The sequence below is a fragment of the Neopelma chrysocephalum genome, unplaced genomic scaffold (assembly GCF_003984885.1).
Source record: "Neopelma chrysocephalum unplaced genomic scaffold, ASM398488v2 Primary Assembly neopelma1_76, whole genome shotgun sequence".
NCBI lineage: Eukaryota > Metazoa > Chordata > Aves > Passeriformes > Pipridae > Neopelma > Neopelma chrysocephalum.
Window position 1 is genome coordinate 7,263,938 of NW_020897737.1, and position 27,645 is coordinate 7,291,582.

Genomic DNA, 27,645 nt, shown 5'->3' on the forward strand with positions numbered 1-27,645 from the left:
TCTTCTTCATGATACCTATACAGAGCAGGTGAATGAATGCCAGGCTTCCAAAAATATTTGAAACATAGCTTTCAGAAATGTTTTACATTGAACCATTTAACAACAAGTATTTTATAACAGAAATGTAAAAGCTATGGTATATCATAGAAAGTTATAGCCCAGGTCTTCTAATATGTTTGTATTTTTGAATGTTAAATTCATTGAAATGTAACTCCATTAACTGAGATTGATGGTAATGATTTACCGTGGCCTCGACAAGGAATTATTCCATCATTATTTTGATGTTATTTAAAGCTATATATTAATCACACTGTTACTTAATTGGTTGTCTTGTATCCAGTTACAAAAACTTGAGAGCAAGGAAGATGTTTAACTGTGATAAAAGAAAAAAGTGTTACTCATATCAATTCTTTAATTAGATGTTTAGTTAATTTTGTTTATCTGTTGTACTTGCTTTTTCTCCTTTGTACTCATTAATATGAATAAAAAGCATACTGAATGATGGTTCTTGTTTTTCAGCAGAATTGTACATAATAAATTAGTGATACTGAGGAAAACATAGCAAATATTTTTTGACAGTCATATTTATGCAGCTTAGCAAAAGTCAAAGACAATTTCAATTTAGGCAGATAATATTTTCTTTGGTAAATTTTCAGTCTTTTAATACTGTCGTGTCAGAAGACTTATTTGTCATACCTTTTTTAGTTGTTCCTCTTAATGGCATAAAAATAATAAACTCAGGATTGTTTCTGCATTTGAAATACTACTTTGTTATGCAAAAAAATGTACTGACTTTAATACAACTTTCACAAGTAATGTTATTGACTCTGTGTACAATACATTGAAAAGATATTGTTTGACTAATGTTAGGATTGAGGGATATCTTATATTTACTTTGGTCTGACTTTATGTTATAGGTAACCATCAATTAAAATGGTTCAAATTATTAATTTTAAAAGCAAATCACTTATATTTTGAAATTATTTCCTTTTTTCTTTTCACTAGAAACTATAGTTTCCTGCAAAGAATAGTGAGCTGTTGTGTCCACATCACACATGCCAAACTACCAAGGCTCCACCCTCACTGCATTCAGCTTTTGCATACATCCTATTTCTCAACTCCATTTTTCTTAAGCTTTTTACGTAATTACAAGTAGAGTTCCTGCCTGAAGTAAGTCAGAAGAGAAGCCTGTACCAAGAGAAGTTGGTATCTCTCAGAGCTTGAGCATCCCCTCCTTTGAACTTTGCTTGTCATTTCGAAGTGTTATCTTTATTATGGCAAGATGGTGTCACTGATTGCTCTATCACCCACCACTCTGCAGTATTCCTGCCCCCTCTCCTCCTTTGCTTTGTGGCAATCTGTTAGCAAGTGTGGGTGTGGACCAACTCTGCTGAGCTGTCATAATATCCTAAGGCATGAAATGTAATTCATGAGTTTTTGTGTCCTAAATTCAGTGTGATTCGTTCAGAAATAGCCTAATGGATGAAGGGATCCAAAGTGTTGGACTACCAGTAGCAATTTACAAGCAACCCACAGATGAAAAGGAGGATTTCACTAGTTAGAGATGTCTGAAGAGGGAAAGTAGTGCATGTATAATTGCTGGTTACTTCCAAGTCACTTAATTGGGGTCTCAAGTGTGATGGGCTTGTAGATGAGCTGAGCCTCAGTACTTGATCCCTAGCAGCATTTCCTTAAACATCTATTTAGTGCATTCTAAATGCAAGGTAAAGCATTGGTGAAGTTTAAGACAGTGGGGTTTTCTTTGCTTTTCAAAAGTCTAATAGTACATATTATCACTTACTATGCCACAGAAGATATTTTGAAATTCCTTGAACTGTGATAACACATTTGTGATTTAAAGAACAATATTGAATCCTTACTAAATTATCTGTCTAATATTTATTTTGTCTATTTGGTATGTAACTGCTCCTTCACAGTTAGTAATGATCAGTTTATTTATTTATGATTAGTAATTGACCTATCCCAAATGCATTATCTTTCATACAGATAAATATATGTACATAAATTTACCTTGTTTGTGAATATACAATATGATTAAATTTTTGATGTTATTTTAAAATTAATTAGAAAACCCAGCATAGATAATAAGCTAAAAATTATTACCAGTTGTTTTTGCAGCTCATATTTTGCTGCACTGAAATACATTCATCTAGGTTAAAAGATAAAAGTATTAAAATCTGAACAAAAATAAAACTAATTTTCATATAATTTTACAGTTTAAACTAGAGGAAACGTAAGACTAGACAGTCTAAATAATTAAAAGCCAATGTGATATGTATCTTCAGTTTTATTCCCTAGTAAATTCTATATTCTGTATAGAACCATTTTTATTCTTTTTATGAAGGATATATGAGGATACATTATTTTAGAGCCACTAGTCTACCTTTAAATGTAGCTTTTTGAAGAGAAAATATTGGATTATGGCATCTACATGTAGCCTATGTATATTACAGACATAAGTAAGACCAGATTACTGTAACTGTAGATTTTACAGGCTATGTGGAGTAACAATAAATAAAAAACCAAGATTTTCTTATGCAGAGATGAAAACCCACATCCTGCATCATTACCCTCCTGGTGGTAAGCTGTAAAAGTGGTTTAAGAAACAAGAAATAATTGGGTTTTATCTATTGTCTGTTTTCTAATATATATAAAAAAATATAAATAAAATATTGCTAAATTTGGTGTTTAATATTGGCACTTAAACTGGGGAAGGACAATAAAAGGACAGTTTTTTCCAATAGGTTTCATTCTTCCCTATGCGCCTGTGCTACTCAGTTCTGTCTATTTAAAATGTTTATTCTAGAGAATATTTATTTTGCTTCAAGCAAATATTGAAGAAGGAAAAAATAAAAAGAATCAGTCAATCATTAGTAAAGGTCAAGACTTGCAAAGGTCTGTGCTACCTCTATAAAACATAAGACAATAACAGAAATAGATGACTGGAGGGATAATCTCCAAAGTGTAGCTAAAGGAAATAGTTCACATTACATTAATGTTAGGATTTTTTTCTAATAATGACTAATGCTCTGTCAGGGAAAAATGTCTCTGTCAGAATCTATATATTAATTTTGATTTAAGTAGAAAGTACTATTAAGAATGTTTAAATTATATATGTTTCTCTTAAAATTTCAATTTTGCTAACTAACTTCTTGGAATAGTAAGTTAAAAATGCTGTGAGATAGAAGTCTGGCCTATGTAAGTAATGATAAAACTAATTTCAGAAGCACAGCATAGAATGGAATAATGAGTTTCTTCTGTCCCAAACTTTTTTTGATTCTCTGTAGTCAATCATCTTCACTTGTTATTGCAATTCAAACCCTTGCCAGTCACATAAGATAAACAGGGATTCAAGATTTTGCATCTCTCTGTGGATGTCAATGATTCTGAAGCCTGAGGACAATTGAAACCGTTCTGTATTGGAAAAACAATATAATTGATTCTTTAAAAAGACTTATAAAGCACTCTCAATATTTTATTCTAACTACATGTAAAATGTGCCTTCTCTCCTTGCCAGGATTCACTCTCTAGAGGGTTGTGCACTTTTCTCTTCAGTAATCTTCCCTGCCTGCTGGAGATAGAGACTTTTACATGCAATACTGCTGCTGTATATATCCTTCACATAAAGGCCATAGCCACCAAATTTTGTCCTGATTCCAATTCTGTTTCTTACATTTCTCTTCAAAAATAGTCGTCTTTCTCTATTTGGAAAGTCCCTACCCACTCTTATCATAAATATTTGTCTCTTGTGATGAATAATGATGATTTTCTAGCCTGGGTTCTGCCTTCTTTTACTGTTATTATTTCCTGAGAGTTATCTTAATGTAACTGCACAGGATTATCTAGAACTCAAACACTATGCCTTTTGCAGAGCTATAGTACCTGCCAGCAATGGACTGTTCTCTACTTGTCTATCTGAGAGGCATTTAAAAGAATTCAGTTTCCAATTATTCTTTAGCTACACTGCCTGCAGAGCAGGGACAGACACTTCTTGTATCAGTAAAGCAAGAAAGATTTGTGTTAAAGAGCATTTTCTGGAACAGCAAAAGCTTCATAAGTGGTAATTTTTGTAATGAAAGGGAACCTCCTCTCCTGCTGAAGTTTCACCCAAATACCCTGAGAATAGAAGAGACTTTCTCCTTTCCCTGTATCCTCCACATAAGTGACAGTCATTGAAAGTCATTATGTCAGAAAGCTCTTCATCTTCCCACATCCTTATCTTAACTCCGCAGAGGATCCTCTAACACTCACTCAGATACCTGTGCATTTCACACATGGCAGATACAGCTAAGGTAGGTATCATCCTCTTTATTGCTGAAATATATTTATTGTTGATGAGCAGGCAGGACAAACTAGGATCAAAATTATTAAAATTTGCTTGATTCACAGTCTCCACATGATTTTCTATATGATTGTTTGTCACAGAAACTGCAAAGTTTTTGAGGAAAGACTTCTATTCTACTACGTATGGACTGTCTAGAGCCATGCCCAACTAGTGGTACCTAGTCATGGTAGCTGTGGAAAGAGATTTAGATCACAGTTATTACTCCTTAGTCCCTCTTTCTTCAGTGCACTGAACTCTCCATGAACCGCATCAAGTTCTGAACCCCATAAAGGACATTGCCTTCCTCCTTCTTTCCTTACTTCTGTCTTACTAGCCAAGAAGAGAAAGAAAGGCAAAGAAGAACAAAACTTATTCCATACAGTAAAAATATCCCTAAAAATTAAACTGGATAAATAAAAAATTCTACGCAATCTATTCAGTGCCCTTATTAGAAGATATTTTGCAGCTGCCAGGCACCCCACAGGACTCTGCAGAGATGGAAGCCACCAGTGATCCTTTGTAGTGTTCATTTCATTGACATTTTTGGATACTGAAAATTCTCTCAGGTCATGGTGTAATCTCAGGATGAGTCCTTGCATTAACATCCAAAAATATGCTGCTTAGTATAGCTTTCATTTTGTATTTCAGCAGCTTTGCAAGAAATCAGACCATGTGTTTGGGTGCATCCACCACCTACTCACACTGCCAATTTTAATGGGAAATAAAATGTAGAGAAAATCTTTTGCATGCGAATGTGCAGTAAACACTATGTGTAGTGATTACAGATTTCAAGGCAGTATTTATTAGTACTCTTCTCCTCACTGATCCCAACTGATCCTTATTTGCAAGCAGAAGCCTACTGATGTTTCAGCAACACAGAGAACACTACCTTAGTTCTGGAAGGGATTAAACTGATAAGAAATGCTAAAATGAATAGTACTGAGTGCACCTGCTTGCCCTTTGTTGGACCACCTTGTGTCAGCAAAATAGTTTCTGTGGCTTAATGAGCTATGCATGCACAAGCTTGTGAGACATCACACATAGACTTCCTCATTAGCTGTTTATGTAGCTATGGAAAGAATCATTGAGTAGAAATGCTTAATGAAATATGAAAGAGCTTTTTACATGTCCCAGCACCTTCTGCTGTGTTCCATATTCATGGTAGATTTTTCCTCTGAGTGCTTCTTGAATTCCTCATCTCTGTTATCAGATGTTGATTTTTGATGATAGATGTGATATTTAGAAATCTTCCAAAATGCCATGTCTTGTGTCTTGGTCAAATTTCAATTAACAACCTAAACTTTAGAAATAACCTCAGAGGTATTTGAAGTGTCCTTCAAAGACCTCTAGCCAAACAACTGTCTCTGAGAAAGCAGAAAAGATATGTGTGGCAATTAGTGCAAGGAATAAGAAGTAGATCAGAAGACTAAGTGTAATGGGCATAAATTGAGAGCCTCCAGCAAAACAAAAAAAAACCAAGCCAGTTCAAAACCACGAGTTCAGACATCAGAGGGTGAGAATGTGGTAAACACACAAAATCTCTGCAAGGGTTGAGAAAAGGCAAGCAAATACTGCCAAACAGCAGAACAAGAGGAAGGAATCATGAGGTACAACATAGCCACAGGCCATTATGGAGAACATCATTAGGAAAACATGTGATTTCCCTTGTGTGACAGAGGTAAGGGAGATCCACTGACTCCCTCACTGGGGTACTGGAGTGTGCTACAAGTATCAGGTAAATGCAGAAAGGAAGGATGATGTGTATTGTGGGTTATGATTGTAATGACAGGGCATAAGGGCATGCAGGAAGAATGTGTCTTGTTCATGCAGCCAGGATTACAATAGATATTAAGAAATTCCTTAATAACATTAATGTTTATTAGGTTAATGTCAGCCTGCAAGGCTAATACTGATTCCTTGTGTTTTTTAAATAAAAACTTAAAGAAATGTAAATAATTTTTGTTGCAGGAAATACATTAGTCGTATTAGACCATGCTTGGTATATAATTATCCAGTTGTGGTTTTGTTGAATAAAAGGAGATTACAATAAGTATCAGAAAATAGGAGGCATGTATATGAAAGCAGGATCTTCTATTTCTTGGCAGGGGGGAAAGAAAAAAAAAAGAAATAAGATGAAGAGAAAAGATGGTCAGCAAGTGTTCTGTCTTTTGAGAATGATTGATAGGGTACTCTTCACTTGGCCTTTGAAGCTCTGTCATTTCTATATCCATTTATGGTAACCTTTTTTTTAAGTTTTAAGCTTAAAAGATTTTTAAGCTTAAAATCTCACATAAGATTTGTGAGAATGACTGCTCAGGACTAAAACCAGCTATAGAGGATGATGTAAATCCTGTACAGGAGAACTCTGTGCCTGCTTTGACAAGGGTATGTTTGCCTTCTAGTTACTCTGTACCTCTCTGGACTACATTGACCATAGCAAATTGTATTTGGTGGAGTATTGATCTGTGATAGTCTGTGTTGGATTATCTGTTTCTCACACTTTTTTCTATGCTTGCTAGCAAAATCTGTGCAAACATCAAATCCATGCAGGCCAGGAATGCCCTTAGAGGCCAAAAGCAATTTTGAAATAACCATCAGGTAGAGAGTCTGTTCCTGACATTTCAGTATCCACCCCTGCCTCTTTACATATATTCGTTCCCCCACTGACACAAATAGTTCTTAAATAAAGAGAAATTTTGTCAGGCAATTTGTCATGTTGACAAAGCTTTGATAACCTGAGTCCTGGAACTTCCAGGAGCTAATTCTTCATTAAAGTTTTGGTTTGGCTGATTGGAACAGCTCAGAAACATATGATTTTATTTTCCCTGGAGTAATTTGTATAAATCTAACTCATTAACTCACCAGGCAAGTCTTTTACATGGGGTCTAGTTGTAAGCCACCAACATTCATTTTGCACTCCTCACAGAAAGGCAAAGGCTTAGGTTATTTAGAGGAAAGGAAGTACTGCCACCTACCTAGATGAGTGTGGGTCTGGAGCTGCAGACACTTCCATGGTGAACGTGGTGGTCCTGCTGCAGACAAGTGACTTTCTGTTCCCTGCCACAATTCCACTTTCATTGTACACACTGAGGACTATCCCTTGTCAGAAAGGAGCAGAAAGAACCATTGCAGAGCTACTAATGATTAATCAATTCCTTGCACAGAGCTGTCTCTTTAAAGTTAGTTGGGAGAAGTTTCTTCAATGGTCCTGTAACAATTTATTTTGAAAAAAGGCTGATGAAAAATTGTCCCATAGCATAAGGTTTGGTTGCAACAATGCACCTATGAGACACAATGGCAGAGATATGTCAGAATGGAAAACATTAATGCTGCTTGTGCCTAAGTGGTTAAAAAGAATAGGGCAAGCACTCTAAAATCAAGCTTTTAAAAATCAAAATACATATTTGAAAAGAGGAGGAAAGAAGATAATCATGGTTAAGTAGTCGTTTCCTCTTATGCCTGCAGGGTTTGATAAACTGAGAAATCTTTTTCCATTAAAAGGTATAGGAGAGAGTACTGAGAATATTATATTTACTGATAACACTCTATCTTCCTGATTTAAGCATAAATGAATACATGATAATAAGTTCCTAGCCTTTACTGACATTTTCACAGTTTATAGAACTACTTTTTGCCATTTTTAATTTTTGAAAATGTTTAGAAAATGATTTTATAAGAGCCACATTTCAAAGGACTTTTGCATCTGTATGGCTCTTACAGATCCCTGTCAGGAGAATATAAGACATGAAAGCTAAATATTTAACAATTCACCTCTTTTCCATTAATAACTGTGTTATCAGGAAAGCACATTTACAGAGATAAAGGGCTAACATCAGAGCAGTATAGTGCAGAAACACAGCGGGAATCCTCAGTAATTTCAGTGTGGCTACTTGTTGTCGAATGTCCTCTGACAGTAAAAAGTTCTTTTAAAAATGCAGCTAGAAAATAAGTTTTAATTAAATATATATAAATTCTTTTCATTTTTAACATATAGCTTTTATGGGTTCCTGTCCATGTCTGTAGGTAGAACAGCTATCAGATGTTTTGTCCATATTCTGTATCTTCTATAATCTTTCATGATTTTCAAAGGGTGAGGAATGAGTTCATAAAACATGATCTAAGGACAAAAAAAAAGGTGGGGAGGACACCGACTTTATTGATTCACACTATGTGAAAGATGTTGTGTTCTTCTTTAGACAGAATAAAAATCTGAGTCAAAAGGAGATAGAAAACTCACTTACCATGCTGGTTCTGGGAAAAGTTGGGACATGAAACTGTATTGCACATGCAGCATGCAAAGACATTAGAGATGCTATGGACATGCTGCCTCCCCATGGAAAAATAAATTACTATTCACTTTTGGCCTCTGCATTTGAAATAGTGCTTCCCCAGATGCAATGACAAAATTCCTTCCTTATAGACGAAACGGTTAGGGGGTTTTCTAATTCCTATGTCCTGAATTATGGCAATGTAAATTACTTTTTTACACCTGCTAGTGCAGCAAATGTAACTCTTTCATATTAGATTCTTGGTTTTAATGTTAAACAAAACCTGAGAGTCTTCCAACTTTCAGTCTTTCCAACTCTCCTTGCAGAGCTGCCTTTATCTGATTGTTTCTCTTGCTTAGCTCAGGTTGCAATCCATATGGGCAAACATGGCTAACCTCTTTAATGTACTGTCTCCTCAGTTCAATCATCACACACAGCATGATAATGCCTGCATCTGTGCATGCTGGAGTAAGGGAGGCACTTTGTTACACCACTCCAGCTCTATCCCTGAAAGCCTACCTGCTGACATTCTCATTGAACCGCATGCCGATGTTTCTCTTATACCAGCAAATAGGTTCCATCTGCTCCATCACATCCACCTGCTTTGTAAAGGACCACACCAATCTGTGTTATCTGTTAGTGTCCTGGGGGAGAGAAATCCAACACATCCATTCATAATTAACAGCTCTGGGAACTGCCTGTCATTCTAAAAGGGTCAACAAATCAGAATTCAGTAGTTAAGATTATAATAATGTATTTATATTTTTATAGAGGAGATATGCTTTCAAAGTCTTAAACAATCTCATAATGTAAATTAGTAGAATCAACAATTGCATCGTGGTCCATTTTTCCTTCAAAAGTATTTAATGTTTCTACCTGTCCCCCCCTTTGCGTCTCTCAGTATTTCTGTCAGGTAAGTAGCTACTGACTTCCTTGAATAGTTTGCTCTTTATGCAAGCTGCTCAGTAACAGTGAGGGTGTGGATGCTTCCACCATATTTTTTCATACCGTATTTTGTCATCATCCTGAAGAAATTTCTTTTCCTATTTCCTCTCCTATTACTTTGCCTATAGGACTGCTTCTGAAGCTGGTCTTTTATTATTTGTTTTATGGTTTGTCTCAAAAAGCTGTTAAACTAGTGACAAGCAATCTATCAACAGGGTGGTAGCATGGTATTTTAAATTTTAATTAGCTGAAAGACTCCAGACTTGCTCATTCCTAAAGTGAGTTTGTGATCCAGTCAGCTTGCATCTCATGCTCTACCGTGCAGGCCAGTCTTGTCCTGTGCCTCTTTGCTTTCCTTACATCTAGAGCAATAACCCTTTCATTCCCACCCTATCAGGAGCTGATATCAAAGAAGCTAGATTTGTTCTTTTCCTGTTGCTTCAATAAAGCTACTCCTCAGCAAAATCCTGGTGCTGCTACACAAGGGGAGATATTTTGGGTCCTTAGATGATTTGGGTATAGTGCAATAACCTGAACAAGGAGCAGGGAAGGAGAGAAACTCAGTGCCATCTTAGGTTATGACAGAATTTTACCCCTGGGGCATCTTCTGCTCTTAAGGACATTAAGGATGAGACAGACACAGCCTTGGCAACAGTACATACTCATTTCCTGACCTACTTTTGTGCAGGAAGTTCAATAATAAATAGTGTTGATATCATCAGTGATGGTGGTAGTGGGTGTTTGAGAGGGTATTTAAGTCATGAAACATCTCAGTGGGAGCAGCCTGTGACTACCCTGAGCTCACCTAAATTATAGACATGTGCTTGTACCTTAGTGACCACACCACCAGACTGTCCATAAACAAATAAAAGAGGATTTGAAAATGATTGACTGGCTCCTGTGAGGCTTTTGTGGTTATTGCACACACCAGGCTCTACCCTGCACTGGCCTGCATCAGGCCCAGGTTTGGAGGCTCTTGCATGAGGCACTGGACAGCTATGTCAGGAAGCTGGAACTTCGTGATTTACAAGCAACTCACCAAAATCCCAAAAGGCAGATCTCACATTTCTAGGTTATACTTTGTTTGGTTTTTTTTCAGAGCCCTGAATTCCAGCTCAGGAAAAGCTGCTTTTAAGGTGTCCCTTTTGGGAAATCCATCTAAAAGCCATGCATTTTTTAGGGCCAGGAGGCAAAAAAAGTCTGCTCAGCTAGCCCAGGGGGAGTCATGGTGCTCAGTTTTATCTTGTTGTGTAAGATGTACAAAGGTGCTTCTGAGGACTGTATCTTCAGTATCCATAGTCTTTGGTCACTGAAAAGACATTGTGATTACTGGACTGCGCAAGAATGGGGTGAACAGGAAACAGTAGATGTCAGGTGATACTACTGTGATATTGTTAACAGCCAAATGGGACAAGAGTTGGCACCAAGTACAGGTAGGAACACTTCCATCTGCCTGTCAGCAGGGACTATTATGAGCTTTTCCTGTTCAGAATAACTCAAAGAAACCCAAAAACTAAATCAAAAGTTTTAGCAGGTTGACAAAACAGAGAACTCTGGTTTTTCTGTACATACTAATGCCCAAATTAAAAAAAAATATAGGTACACACTTGAAAATTCATTCCCATAAGAAGACAGCCAGGTTTCTCATTCAGCTGTTGATCATTTGGGCTCTTTTTTGGATGCATTCTGTTATGACGAGGTAAAATACCTGTCCCCTCCCCCTGCCCCCTATTAAGCAAAATGATTGTAAGGCTCTTAATTTCCTGCTTCCAGACTAATTTCCACTGTCTTCAAATTAAACTTTGATGGGATTTTTCTTTTCAGAAGCTCTGTCTCATCCCTGAAACCAGTACTGAGTTAAATTGTAACAGGAATCCAATTTTTGAGAGTGTGGTTAACTGTCCTCATGTTATTTGCCTTTTTTATTTATCTGTCTACTGAGATACACTGAGGCATTCCATTTTCAGCGGTTTTTTGGTATAAGAGATGCGTCTTTTATTTTTTTATTTTACCTTATACATTTCTTAAAAAGAGGTAAATATTTAAATTATATTTTTATATTGCTGCGTATTGAGATGTATTATGTTTGGCAGATGCATCATGTTGCTGTTGTTATTCAGACCAGTTGAAAAAAAACCAAAACAACTTATTTCAAAACTTGTTGTCTGTGTTCCCATTTGCATAACCCTGTTGTGTGTCTCTTGCCTATGCTGTAATAGCTTGTCTTTGAACAACAGTACTAGAATGGCTCTTATGTGTATGTATTAGTTACAATTCACTTGCAACGGACTTGCAGTACTAGCTGATGTTCCCACAGGTGTGAGCCAGTTGTTATTGTGAACATTCACAGAGGTAAAATTACTGTTTTTACAAGCAAGAAACAAAATAGGGGCTAGAAGAAAATTCCATAGAACTTTTTAAAAAGTTATTGAATTATCTTATTGAGAGACAGAACAATTTCTGAAACACACAAGTGTTTTGTGCATGTGTTCACATTGTAGTTATAGCCTTCATAATATTTATGACTGTATCTGCACTGGTAAAAGCAAACCTTTTATTATGTACCCAAGCAAACATCGCAGGAGAATTTATGTATTCCACCTTAGTATGAGTGCTGTAGGTCATAAGACTCAGCAGATGACAATCTCCTTAAGCAGCAAAGCTTAAATAAAAACAACTTACAAGTTGAGTTTCACTATCTTCACACAGTGATGTTGATTTCAATGCACAGATTCTGGCTTCATATGAATACCCTACACCTTTCAAGGTACAGACCTGGAAGATATAAATCAAAGTATATCTTCAAATCAGACTGATGTTTATTCTGATCCAGAGTTGTCAGAGCTGGTTAGCAAAGAAACAAGAACAATGTCTGCTTGAATCTTTGTGCTGCACTGCCTCTGCATTTCAGAAAACCTGAGATCAGTGAATAGGTCTAGCTGAACAACTGGGAATGTTTAAGAATTTTTTTCTCTCAACAGAACAAAAAGGACAGTGGAAAATATTTTGACCACCCTTACTCTGTTTTATGCAAGGGAATTGGAAAGAGTTGATAAACTGAACTATTCAAGTCTGGCAAGAAGGTCAGCAAAACTGAAACAGATTTTATGACAGTGTATTTGATATACTATCAAGAAATTATTTGTTAACTCTCAGAGAGAGAGTAAGAATGGCTTGTACTCTGGAAGTCAATGATGAAACTAGAAGAGATATACAGAGAACAAGTTTGCAATACCATTCCTTGCTTTGTTGTCCTTTCCTCAGTTCTAGGCTAGATGATGTCTTAGAATCATAGAATCATTTCAATTGGAAAAGACCTTTTTGATCATTGAGTCCAACTATTACATCAGCACTGCCAAGTCCAGCATAGTGCCACATCTATAGGATTTTAAATACCTCCTGGGATGCTGATACAACCTCTTGCCTGAACAGCCTGTTCCAATGCTTGGCAATTCACCTTTCTGTGAAGAAATTTTTCGTCATTATCCAAACTAAACCTCCCCTGCTGCAACTTGAGGCCATTTCCTCTCCTCCTGTCATTTGTTATTTGTGAGAAGAGACCAACTGTCACCTTGCTACAGTTTCCTTTCAGGAGGGGTAGAGAGACATAAGATCCCTCTTGAGCCTCTTTTTCTCCAGGCTAAACACTTGCAACTACTTCAGCTGCTCCTCATCAGACTTGTGCGCCAGACCCTTCACTAGCTTCGTTGCCCTTCCCTAAAATAACCTCCAACACCTCAGTGTTTTTCTTGTAGTGAGGGACCCAGATTGGGCATAGGATTCGAGGTGCAGCCTCAGCAGTGCCCAGCACAGGGAGTCAATCACTGCCCTGTTCCTGCTGGACACACTATTTCTGATACAGGTCAGGATGCCATTGGCCTTCTTGGCCACTTGGACACACTGCTGGCTCGTGTTCAGCTATCTGTTGACCAGCCCTCCTGGGTCCTATTTTACCAGGCAGCTTTTGAGCCACTCTTCCCCAAATCTGGAACACTGCTTGAGTCTGTTGTCATCCAAGTGCAGGACTCAGCACTTGGCCTTGTTGAACCTCATACAATTGGACTTGGCCCATTGATCCAGCCTGTTCAGATCCTTCATCAAAGCCTTCCTACCCTCCAAAGATCAACACTCCTGCCCAACTTGGTGTTGTCTGCAAAATGAGTGGGGGCACCCTCAGTCTCCTTGTCCATGTTGTTGATAAAGATATTAAACAGGACTGGCTCCAAGACCGAGCCCTGGGGAATACCACCAGTGGCCAGACACCAGCTGGATGTAACTACATTCCCCACCATCTCTGGGCCTGGACGTCCAGATAGTTTTTATCCAGCAAAAAGTACAACCTGATAACACAGTTTAGCTTTCACATTTCATTATATTTATTAATTAGAGCCTGAAATTTTCTTTCATGAGTCTTTGGTTTATAAATTTCAGTACTCAACAAAAGTATTTATTCTTAACTTATATTGACTAGATAATGAGATAGATTTACCACTGAGAACATGTAGCATTTTAATTCTGATAAAAACTGTTCTTCAAAGTGTTTGTTTTTTTTTAACTTTGAGGTCAAACTCATTGTTTGGCATTTAAATAATAATTCATGGAACATAGCTTTGTGTAATGAGTTTTATTGGACGTGCTGTTACTGCAAGATCATCTCTTTTTTAACAGTTCAGAAAAAAAGCCAGAAACATCATCATAGCAGACAAAACAGCCCACAAGTCCGGGCTGCCTATCAAACTTCTTTTCATAATGTACAGATTCATGTCACAGATTAGGGTCTGGTCCTTAGAGAAGACGACAGAGCACAGTTTATTGGTCAGTAACGTACTGCATTATTATAGGAAAAACCTAAAGGTCTTTTACACAGTACTTTGTATATGACTTTTTCACCTATCCCTCTCACCCATGGGTGTGCTGTGGGCTGTTTTTTTCTTCAAAGTTTGGAAGGATTTTGGATATCTGTTCTTCCCTCCTCTGTGCAGCTCTTGAGGTGCTTCGTCTCCCTTGTGAGCCAAAAAGTTTCCAAAGTTTCCAAAGCGGTAAACTCCAGTTTATCACTCTCTGCACAGGACTCACATGTAGGGGCTACATTCACCAAACGGGTTGTGCAGACACCGTGCCTCCTTCTTCAGCTGGCCTGGTGAAGGAGCAATTAAGCAAGGTGCCAATGGGAAATTAAACCTAGGAAAATGTAGACTAAAATTTGACCCTGGATGTCAGAGTAGGGAACTATGTGTGTAAAAAAAGCAGTGTTGCAGTTAGTGTAAAGAGATTGACACCCTCTAACAGTGGAGTGTAGTGCCCATTGGTAAGCCTTACAGCAAGGTTTAACATCCCTTTATAGCAGAAGGGCCTAACTCAAGATAAATTCACTTCTCTTAGAAGCGCTCGCTCCAGCCTTGCACTGTGAAAGGGAGATAAGGAGCAGAGGGAGGAAAAGGGTGGAAAATGAGGCACATGTAAGAATCCAGCGAGCATCTTTTATCAAGAATGATTGATGTCAACTTTGAAATGCTAGAAAAGATGATGGAAGTAGTCTAGTGTGTAGGAATAGAGAATATAGATTAAAGTGATCCACCTTCCTTAGTAGGAGTCTGTGGGAGGGATTTCCAACTCTTGGTTTAGCATCAAGAACAAGCTGTTCACACAAATTGCACCTTTGAACTCATATGATTTCTGCAGATTCACCTGCGAATTTCAATTTACACATTTCATACATTTCTCCTATTAGTATTGATGCAAGATGGTGTATGTAATTGTCTTAACTACTCCAAATACAAGAAGAATCTGTTCTCATTTGAAACATGCACAACCTAAGCTCATGTTTACAGGACCTTCGTTTGCATAGCAAGGCAGTAATAGACTCCTTCAGGCTCTTAAATATTCAAATTTGCCATTTTAAAGAATTCAAGGATTCCAGATTTATTATTCAAAGAACAATCACAGTAACAAAGCATGTGCTTTTCCTTTCAGAACACAGATTTTCCTAACTAAAATTGTAAAATCTTCAGTTCTGTAAAAGTTTTCTGACTAAAAGTTTCAATAGAGAAAAAATGAGAAAGTACTTCTTAACATCCATGACCCTCTGGAGTACAGTCAATTCCATTGCTTTAAGATACAAGTGGAGCTAGATGCAAAAAGCGCAGACAATTTTTTATGTTCCCTCAATTAGTCAGAGTACCATAGTGTGAGTTAATGGATTATGTTTTTGTTTTCACTAACATCTAATAGCGTTTCCAAGAAAAGCAAGCAAAATTGGAAATTAGTTAAACATTTGGGTTTTTGAGGGCTGTTAAATATTAGCAGTATCATGAATGCCTAGCATTAACCATATGTAGTCTTTGCTTTATATTAGAATTAAGTAAAATTATAAGTGCCAATGTAAATAACGATTTCAGTGGCAGTGACAATCATAAATTATACATTTCTTTAAATTTTGCTTCGTGTTTTCTGCTGTAAGTCAATTCTATTGATATTTCTACCAAATATGTACTTTGTAATTATACTAAATTACCTACTCAATGTTTGAAAAAGAATACACATTAACTTTGTGCTGTTGACCAGGCATCTTTATTCTCCCACATCTGACAAATCTAATTGTCAGCTGACAAATCCTGTGAAAACTCTGTACCCTCATAAACTCTGCACTTTCACATGCTGTCTTTGATTGTGTGTTTCTGTGTGCAGATATTTTTAAATCTGAAACTTGTATTGTTTGATAGAGTTTGTTTGGTGGGGTTTTTTTAAAGAACAGAACTGATTAAACATTCTAAGCAGTCTAATTACTTGTTTGTCACCTTTATAGGTTAATGTGGTTATTTCCTTTACAACTCTGCACATACTCATCTCATCTTCTCTCCATAAGCCTCTACAGCGTCATCTAACCTGGTCTTCACTTGTTATTGGCTTCATGGCAACACCTGCTGCTGTAGCACAATGCTTAGGAGTCAAAGCATCTTCTGCTCTGCTTCCAACACCTGGATGGTCTTTCACTGGGTAATATTCTCAAGTTGCCCAAAGTTTCTTCCATTCCCCTTGCAGTGACCTCTGAGAACTCAAAATAACATTTTCCAGGTTGTCAAAGTAAGTAGCTTGAGGAAATAAATGAAGAAGGGTGAAAGAGAGAAACAGGTACAAAGTGTATAAGTGTTCTGAAAAGGAAAACTAAACTCTTTTTCAGTTGTCAAGTAGGACATACGCTATATTCTATGGAAACGCCTAGTTACCTTTTGGCAGATGGTTCCTCTCCTACATTTGTATCAAACTGAGAAACCCATAGGGAATTAAGGAAGTCCCTTACTAAGAAGTGGTAATGATTCACCTGCAGTGATCCAACTTCCTTACCTTTAAGTCAAACCCTGAACCTTTCTGACAAGTGGTGATAATTACATTGTTATTACATGCCATCAGAGGGGGAGAAATAATATATATGATTTTGATTGGTATATATATAAATAATATATATAATAAAAATATATATGATATATATTATTAAATATATATGATATATATTATTATATATATAATATATATGATTTGATTAGGTACTGGTCAGCTATTTTGCAAGGCAAATCAAATACCAAATACAAAGCCTGGACATTAGATAATCAAGACTTTTATGACATATCTAGAAGGTCTTTTCAGAAGAAGCATAATTCCACCTCCTTCATCCTCTAAATGGATACCAGCATTCCTCACTTGACTGTCAGCTTAGCCAGAAATGCAGCCACCCTTGGCAGAGTGATTGAGTAAACTAATAAACCTTGATTTTCAGTTCAGAGTAGGTTTTCATCTGGCTCGTGGAGGCTATGAGCAAAGCAAATTTGCGTCTGCCTGGGCACGTAAAACAGTATGGAAAATGGTGGTACTGATATGAGGTGGAGCTGTCATTTTTAGGCTCTGGAGTAAGATGGGATCTGCCAGGAACAAGATTCTCTGTTTTTTCACTTGCAATCTGATAATTTTGTGCTGCCCTTTAAATTCATATTATTATTTCTTTCCTGTTGATTTCTTTTGTGAGTCTTATTCTCTATCCTCATCTAATGTTAGGTGTCCCCATCTAGACTTGTAGGCTAATCCACATTTGCCCTACTTCAGATCTTCTGTGAGCCAAATGCTACACTTCCATGGTGCAAATTATCAACAAAGAGTTTTCTGCTTTGTTTTGTGGTGTCCTTGCTGCTAAAAAGAGCTTCCACAAAGCTATGTTAACATTCTCCTTCAAAATCCTCCTTAAAACTCTCCTTTATTATGATGCTATGATGAAATTTGGAAAATAGATTGCTGGTACATGAAAACTGCTGGTTTTAATTCCATCACATCATTTTCCCTTTCATTCTTCCATATGCTTATAACAATCTGTTGCCTCTTATCTTAAACATATATTACAAACTTAAGATCACATCTGTGAGTGTTGTAGTCTGCCATGATAATAGTCTGCTACATGGCTGAAATTCTTAGACATTATAGTAATGGCAATTGCCATCATCTCTCAGAGCCCAGGGATAATGATTTTTTCCCTTGCACTTACAGCTAAAAGCTAGAAAGTATAAAATGATAACACTGTTTTATATAATGTTTTAAGGTTTTCTCATGTAATGAAAAAAGCTGTTTATAACATATTTGAAAAGACAGCAGTGAGGAAATATCATGTCTCATCACAGTTGTTTCATTCTGAAATGTCCTGTGTGATGTGGGGGGTGGTTTCCTATTTCTGCTTTAAAAAAAAATGTCCAACATGTGTATTTTTATTCATAGATGGTAAAATGTCTTTTAAAGAGACATGAGGACAGAGACTGAATCAAACAGAAGCATGAAGATATAAATATATCTACATGCAAACCTAGAGTACTAGAAGTGGCTAGAATGCCATCCTTCTAGGTGAAAAAAAATAAATGAAATAAATTTTAAAAAAAATTTGAAAAGCTTCTGTTCTGATGAAGAGTCTTTCATTACAAGGTTTTGCAGTGGTTCTGTAATCTGATAAAAGATACCTTACTATATACTATATTCCAGAATGAACAAATTTTGCAACCCAGCGGTAAGGAAATGTTTCAGTGTGTTTTGAAAAGTTCTCAATTTAGAATGATCTACAGAAAAGCCTGCAGCTACATGCTTTTACACAGTGTACAGAAATTTAAGTTATGTACACAAAATCTTGCGAGGTAGGAATTGTGTAGAGGAATTGGGTTTGTTTCTGTTTACATTTCTGTAAGGTTTCCTAAAATTTTCCAGCAGAGTTCAATGAATATTGAGTAAAGAAAAAGGCATGAACACATGTTAAAACATTTTGTTAAAACAAATGATCATGGCATGAATACGTTAAAATACATTAAATACTTATATATGTATTTTTCTTGTTATCTGCAAACTTTTCTTCATAGAATTTGTTAGTTTTCTTTCAAATATGTATTACAAAATAAATACTCTAACGTTTATGCACAGATAACTAATGTGACTGTTCAGGACAAAATATTTGTAAAATCTGTTTAATCTATATTTTGCTATCAGTTCATGCTTATAAAAGTTCGCAATCAAATCAGTAATTCTGACTTTTCACTATTAATTCTTAACCAGATAAATGTTAGAAGCTGCTAAAAGACAAAATCTACAAGAGGAATGATAGTTTAGAATGTCAAGTCCTATCGGTGTTGGTGACTGCTTTCCCTGTGCCTGGGAGGTGCTTGGCCCCCCAAGGAACAAAGGCTGGGATCTATAAATGTCCTGAAGGGCATTAGGGAATGTGCTCTCTCCACCTTCAGGATACTTCTTACACTCACACTCATTCTTCACACAGGGTGTTCAGCACATTTCTCACAGTGAAGAAGCCTCCACTTTCAAATAAATATAATGACCAGTTTCATTTACTACTTAAACACTTGATTTTTTTGGAGCTAATAGTTAAAAAGCAACATATCAATTAGCAGCTCTGATCAGGAAGAGGAACATAAACATATTGACTCAGATAATCAGCAAGATCTAAAGCAAATGAAATACATTGTAAGAGAATCAGACATTTGAGAAAACTCTCAAACCGAAATCAAGTTTAATCAAAATGTGTGGGTTAGAATAATGGACATAGCTGTAGAAATTAATGCTGCATAACTGACAAGCAATGGGAAATGTTTATGAATAAAATATCCATAGTTGATGTAGTTAAATGATAATTGGAATTTTAGAGAAGTTGAATTTTAGAAAATAAGATGTCAGTCTTATACTTCAGTCATCAAACCATTCATTCAAAAAAAAAGATACAAAATAGATATATGGTGTCATGGTTTGAGACAGCCCAAAATCCAATTCTTGATTCCTAGCCCCCCTCCCACATCTCAACCCCATGTGAGATGGGTTTTGCAGACAAAAACACAAGACTCAATATGGGGGGAAAGGAATATATTACACGACTGTACAAATAAATAAATACTTATACTATAATACATTACATATAATCTTAACTCTATTTCTATCTCTACCATGACAATAATATTTACAGAGGGCCAAATCTCTTCTCCCTCCAAATAAAAGTCCAGGAGAGAAGAAGAAGAAAAGACCTCTTCCAGTCTCTCAGCAGCAGGTCTCTCTCTAAGCAGCAGGCTCTCTTCTTCTCTTCCATCAGCAGAAGCAGTTGCTGGCTCTCTACCAGCACACACGAGGGAGGTTTCCAAGTCTCTCTCGGCCCCTTGTCTCCAACAAGGGGTCTTTCCGTGGGCTGCGTAATCCCAGACAAGGTCGCTCCACCACGGTCATATCACGAAGCACGGGGGTCTTCGTGACGGTCTGGTATCCTCAGGGGAAATCAAGCCCCTGTGCAGAGCTCCCATGCTCTGACTCAAAGATGGCTGCCAGCTTCTCTGAAGCTGCAGCGGGGGGGGGCAAGGTCACCCCCCACACACACACATTCCTTTGGCTGTCCTGGCTTAGCCCTCAGGAGGCCATGAGCTTCTTAGCTCCTCTCAGCAGACTCTTCAAGTGAGTCCAATCATCCTCCTCTCTCTCAGAGGAGTCTCCAGCGAGTTTGGGGGTTTTAGTTATTCAGTTCTTACCCCCCGAAACTCTGTCCCTGCTGCTGGCTCGGTTCTCTTCCTGCTGCTGCTTTTCCTTCTCCTCAGACAACTCTGTGTCTGCCATGCAGCATACCGGCTTCTGCTGCTTCTTCTTATCAGTTGGCTCTTTGCCACTGCTCTGGGACGCTGCTGTCCCTGCTGCTCCGTCTGCCCACTCGCAGTGGAGAAAACTCCTCCAACTTCTCAGCCACAGGCACTTAGTTCAGTTCAACACCATTCCAAGTCCCCATAGCCCCCCAGCTGGGGCTGGGGGGGGGCAGAGCCCCCAGGGCTCTCGCCCTGGCTTCTCATGGCCTCACCACAACATGGCCACCTCTTCTTCTAACAACAAGTGCCACTGCTTCTTTTCCGGTTTCTAGAGATATGTTTATATTTTGCAGGAGCACTGATTGGGTCAAACCCCAAGGGTCACCACCCCCTGGGGGTTACCACTTTCCTAGTTTCAGGGGGAAAACCTGGTTCAAACCACTACATATGGCCAATGATTTCCTCATATAACTAGCATTTTGATAGTCTTTCCCTGAAGCATTTGGAGCAGTTAGTGTTTACTAATCACTAATGGAATTTTTACATTTTTGGTTCAGAAAAACAACTGTGTTTCTGAAACATGTCCAAAAGACTAAACAAAACATTACCAAACTTTTATTCTTTTTGAAAGATAGGTCAGTCTCATAATAACCACAGTATCCATATTTGCATTCCTGTTGTAACCATTGTCCAGAACGCGAGGCTTCCTTGTGTTGCTGCTGCATAAGAAAAAGTGTTAGGGGTTTATCACAACACTATAACATCCTTTGAAGAAAAAGAGTTAGAGGAAATAAAGTTTGTTTTCTTGCCTAATCCTGAGACTAAAGTCATAAACTCCTTTAATTTCGCTATTCTTGCCTTTCAGAGGAATGAGAATGTTGCTTTCCAGCTTTGTCATAGAGCATCTTCTGAGACAGATACTCTGATTCTTTAGGATTTAGAAAGTATTTCTTAGTGTTCATAATTATTCTCAAAGCCAGAATCATAGCTTTAAGGAAGTTATGTCTGAAGCCTATAAAACCTCCACCTCAGAATCGCCAGGCCAAGTGCTCAGCTCTACAATGTAGTTTTTAGGTCTCTTCCTGGGGCAAAATAAGGAATATTTGTATATGGTTTGAACCTCTGGCATCCGATCTCTCCAGAAGTGACTGTTATTGTATGTGAAGGAAAATTTTATTTATTTACTTTTGTTCTTGTCAAATAAAAATATTGAACTGAGCAGAAGCATAGAACTAGTTACAACACTTTCTCTTTCAGTATATAAACTCCGTGCTTCTTCAAAGAAAAAAAAAATTCCTTTAAAATGAAAAGTCATTACTTAGTCAGACTGGAAGAAAACAGCTTATCAATTATGCAAGTCCAAGAGATTTACCAGAGCAAAAGCACCTCTCAGGTAACTTTCTTTGAAGTGATTAACAATCCTCTTTCCACTTCTCCCTCCGCACGCAATCCCTGTGATATTACAGACTGTAGCCCTACACTGTGAAATACAGTGTTTTGGTAGTAACACCAAGCATTTTTTGTTCAACATCTGACTGTTATCAGACATTGATAACATATTTTCCATCTTGCTCATTGCTGACAGGTAGAACTGGTTCTCAGTTCCCCAGAGGCAGGTTGGGAGCTGGGATTAATTCTTTACTCAGGTGTCCTGTTTTTAAAGACAGCGAATGGAACTCCTTTAGCAGCAGTTGCCCACAAAGGAGATTTCAATACAAGAAAAAGAAACCACTGCAGAATTAATGGAGGATAGTTATTAAACTTAATGCCTTGTGTAGAACAACATGTAGAATAACTAGAGCAGCATCCAAGCTTTCTTTGCATCCCTGATGATCAGAAAGTTGTCCTTATTTCATAACGTTTAGATGTTAAGGTTGTGCTCTAGGCCCTTTGCCATCTGTGGAAACAGAGCCAGTGCCATTGATGGTCTGATTTGAGCCACACAAGCCCTGACTCAACATGAACAGTTCATGAGACTGATTAACTTATTCACTACCAATGTCACATGGCAGTTTTATGTTCTTATAGAGTGCATGAAGTGGTGGACAAAGAGATAACCTTTGGAATTGAATTTAAGGAAATAACGTTTGAAGATGTGTCTCTTTTTCTTTTATTTTTTTTCCACTGTGGTATAGTTAACATCTCCAATGACATAAAAGTCACTTTATAAGCAAACAGAGTGAAGTAGGTAGTATATTCTTATTCTTCAAGGAACAGTTAAAATAAGGATTTATATAATATTTTCATATAGGGGGGTTTTTTTCATGGATTTTTATCTTGTTTTGTAATATTTTAATTAATAGTGAAGAAAGTAATTTTTAAATTGAATTCTTACATAAACACATTTGTACAAAGGAAACCAGTGTTTATTAGCATGCATTCATTTTCAGATATTTTTCTTTTTATGTCTGTAGGAAAAAAAATCACAAACCACATTAAAATACAACATAAAATTACTCACTTATGTCAGATTAAAAGTGTCTTTGATGGCAAATTTTATGTATAATATATTTTTTTCCACAGGGTTTACACTGCATGGTACCATTATGATTATTTTGAAATTTACTACTATTTTGTGGTATTAATTGTTTAGAAATGAAAATGGAAGAAAATAAAACATTTTACTGTTAGAAATAAGTTTCTTCTGTAAGAGTCAGCAAGTTCCTGTAGCTTGACACATTTTTTGACACATTCCATACACTTGCACTTAAATGCAGTGAACACACTAAATAAGAGAGGCTTTTCTTTCAAAGTCCCAGGAAGCTGTGATTTGTCATGTCTCAGCTGCATGTAATACCAACCCTCATCATGCATAGTGTGTAATTTAGGCTGCCACAGGAATTATGTGTCTGCTTTTACACACTTTCTGAGATTAAGGACTTTGAGGGTCCTGCTATCTGTCTGTATGTACATGGTCATATGCCCAATTGTTTTTCTAGAGATATAAGTGCACACATATATACACACGCTATAGATACACACACATTTGCACACATGTATACATACACATCTGTATATATATGTATACTTACATATAAGTTTGTGTGTATAAACACAAATATTTACAAGAGGGTATTAGAGGTAGTACAAATATAATTTAAAATACATTAATAATAATAATGCTATATTTCATATTAGTAAATATAATTCAATCTACAAATATTCTCTTGGGACAAATACACATGATGTTTTTCCCATTCAAAAGTCTTTAAAAAGGCCTATTACAAAAAAAAAAAAAAAAAGATCAATTTAGGAGCAGATTTAGGAAAGATTTTTCTTTTTAAGAAGATCCATATTTGAGCCAGAAAGAGACATACTGAAAAGTCTAATATTCTCAGCCTAAAAAAGCTGGTAGATATTCCCAGCTGGTATAAATCTGTACAACCAGAGTGATTTAAGTATTTTTTATCTGCAGCCTGGTTTATAGAGGGGAACAAAATTGTTTGGCTTCATTGTACAAAACTGATTATTGATATCCTGGTTAGATTTTATTGTGTCCCTATTGGCATTAGGTTTGCAGCACAAAAAATCCAAACCTCCTCTCTAAAATTGCCTCTCTTTCTTCTGTGTTCATTCCAAAGCTTATACAGGATAGATGAATAGAGGCGAATTCTTTCAAAGTGTTCCTTTTCACAAGGAATAATATACCGTGTTTAATACAGATGAAGCACAACTACTTGGAAAAGCTGTTCGAACTGTTGGAAATGTCCATAATTTTTATTTATTTCTAATTAAGATCTTATGCAGAATGACTTCTAGGATCATTCTAAGAAGATATTTCTTCTAGTTCTTATTCTCAGTCTGTCAGCACGGAAGATTAACTGCAATATAACCTGTGTATTAAAGATTGAACAGAAGGAAAGCAAGTCTCATTACTAAACAAAACCAAAACACAAAAAAACCCCTTAAACAGTATTATCAACTGTCAGCTTTGTTTTTCCCTGTGTCTAAGTTTAGGATGAATACTCCCTCTGTTGGCTACAGTGCACGGCTAATTAGGTAATTGTCTTGAACTAACATGATGTCTTAGTTGAAATCAGGATGCAGTTCCTGAAATCGGAGGGCACACTGTACTTTTGCCAATTAGAGCACACAGCCACCAAAACCTTCAGCTCTTCTTTCTCAGCCCTCGGGCAAGACATACAGTGTATTGCAACCATAAGCTTCCTTTTTGGCAACTATATATATATTTTAAGTTTTGATGTTTTTATGCCTAGTGGCCCAAAGATCACTGCTGGGTATAACATGGGACTATAAAATCAGTATAAAGAAGCCAATAACTAAGCCTTTGAAAGCAGTGTTAGAATATTTATTCTTAGACACATTTTGAGGCAGGCTAAAACTCTTCTTTTCTTTCTTCTTCTATGAACAGGATTCACTGGGAAAAGAGGTGATCAGAAAACCTAAGAAACAGAGATATTTTGACATTTTGAGGTTAAACTGAAAAGAGGTTTCCTGGCAGGGAGCACATTTCATGTTTGACAAAGTGTTGCATAAGTACTGACAATTGTCGCCTTTTCCCATCCTTTATAAAGTCAGAGTGAGTAAAGGTGCTATCATACACACTGAAGGAACTGCTCTGTATTCCGTAATTCAGCCAGGTTCTGACTTGTTTCCCTTTTTACACGTATTTGTGAATTCACCAATAATATAAAACTAACAATTTCTTGCATCAAAAATATCCATCATGATTAATTCTACATTTATCTCTCATCATACCCAACATAGGGTATATTACATTTAAAATATGGACCCCCATTTTGAATGATAATGGAAGTGCCCTACCAATCCTCTTACTGGTTTTCATTCAAATAAACAGAAACACCCCCCCACTATGGATAACATATTAGAATTATAGCACAGTTTAAACTATTTAATTAGGACATGGGTTTTTTTTTTAAACTTTGGGCATGAAAATCTCATGCATGCTCACCATTCTTCCACTTAAAAACACTTGGGGGTCGTACAAGTTTTTATATTTTGATACCTAATCTCCCAATTTTCCATTAAAGCATGACTGGCAAAATTTAGTGCCATATTCACTGGGGCAGCAATGGATGTGTATTCATAGATGCAGCCCATACAGTTTTCTAAATGCAATTTTGACAACCATCTTAAAGTAATAGTGCTATACTTTGCATTTAACTATACTTTATCACATGCATAAGTTGCTGAAAGAAAAAGAAGACTGGGTAAAAGCATGGAGGAACAGAGGATTTGGCAAATGTTAATGCCCAAATGGTGATATTTTTAGTGTGAAGCTAAGTGAGTGGTACCATATAGTATGTCTTTCCCCTAACCAGAGCCTATGAAGTCAGCTCCATGGCCGAGTTTGGCTTCAGGAGATATGCTGGAATGATTTTACAGGGCAGAGAGGGCAGAGAAAAAACTTTTGTATGTGCACCATTAAACAAGTGCAGTGCATCTGTTTCCAGTGATCTCTCGTGTAGCACCTTTACATAAGCAAAATCAGGGAAGAACTTGAGTTAATTTGGCTATGCTGTGGTGAGAAATTTTGAACTGCATTTAAAGCAAAATATGGTGCAATATGGTGAAAAACAAGAGTACTGAATACAAATCATCTTACTGCTAACTTCAACAAGGCAAAAAACAGAAGATGAAGCACAGAACATTCTGTACTTGTCATGATCCCTGATTTGTAAATGTCTCGTAGCAGAGTTCTGGCAGATGCTTTGTGTAAGAGTGATTGACTTCAGTGAAGTAGTTAGCCTAGCCCAGCCCTCCCAAGTGATCTGAAACTGCTTCTCCTTTGCTGCAGGCTCAGTTCAAGCTCTTGTAATAAATCATGCTGATGTCTATCCCTGAGATATACAGGTTGGACAATGGGGTGTCTCTTCACCTCCTGTTGCAGTTCACTGAAACTGTTAAAATACTCTAAAGAGTAGCTCATTTGTCACCTTGTTCTGGCTGGGAAAAATGCTTTACCCAGCTGTCTTACTACTTATCCAAAAAACTCAATGTTTTCTAAGCACTGAAGGCTTCTAGGATTCAGGTGAAGTAAAAAAGCATTATTATACATATTCCATAAATAGGTAATTTGTAGAACAAAGTCTCATTTTTAACAATTGATCTTTCACAGAAATTCCTCAACTAATAGAAACATTCCATATCTCTATTTGACTAAGTTATGTCAGTGGATTTTCATATCCTAATCTATGACCTATGTTTCAGAAGTCTGAGATAGAGAGTCATAGAACCACAGAATAGTTTGGATTGGAAGGGACCTAAACAATCATCTCATTCCAACCTCCCTGCCAAGGGCAGGGACATCTGCAACTGGACCAGGTTACTCAAAGACTCATCCAACCTGCCTTCAGTACTTCCAGGGATGGGATAGGGGTAATATTGCTTTATCACAGACTGTGTGAAAATCCTTAATTGTTGATGAATGTTGAGATTTTATATCAGTGTATTTAACAATGGAGGAAATTGCTGAGACATATATGAAATCAAGAATCATGTGATAAACCTATTTCTATAAATTCATATGTAAATAAATATATAAAGAAAAGTGAAAAGAAAATTAAACACATACAACCACACAAATAATAGTGACAAATTCAGAAGTTTTCAGAAATTCTATGCAGATGTTACCAATACTGGGTGAACTGGTAGTGATTTGTTAATTTCCCATTGAATCTTATTGGTTTTATCCTAACTGACTTGGAATAAATTTATTTGTTAAAGTGTCATCCACTTCCTATTTCATCTAGACTGGCTGTGATTCAGCTGTGTTTTTCATTGGAAGAGAATTAATAGTCACTGAAATATTAATTGTTTTTCTTTTTTTAGAAGTATGAAAGCAATCTTGTCCATTAAATCTCAGGAGTTGGGGAGAAAACCCAACAATTTAAAGATGGTCTTCATTTAGCCATAAACCATTTCTTGCCTACAAACTTGGCAAAAAGGAAGAACATCCATAACATTTATCAGAAGTCCAGTCTTGAAAATACAATTAATTGGTAAAACTTATCTA

At 36.8% G+C, this 27,645-nt stretch overlaps 1 protein-coding gene and 1 long non-coding RNA gene across 6 annotated transcripts in view; one reads left to right on the forward strand and one right to left on the reverse strand.

The window, feature by feature from the left end:
- The window catches only part of IL1RAPL1 (interleukin 1 receptor accessory protein like 1), a 693,820-nt gene that overhangs the window by 540,219 nt on the left and 125,956 nt on the right, over window positions 1-27,645 (forward strand). The window lies entirely within an intron of this gene.
- Window positions 10,779-12,821, reverse strand: LOC113970218. 3 transcript variants are annotated; one of them, XR_003535080.1, is made up of 3 exons: window positions 12,794-12,821; window positions 12,241-12,333; window positions 10,779-10,867 (listed from the first exon to the last, which is right to left on the reverse strand). It is a non-coding gene; the product is annotated as an uncharacterized LOC113970218 (long non-coding RNA). The 3 variants fall into 3 exon arrangements; XR_003535079.1 differs by having other exon boundaries at window positions 12,739-12,797; XR_003535081.1 differs by lacking the exon at window positions 12,794-12,821 and adding an exon at window positions 12,774-12,790.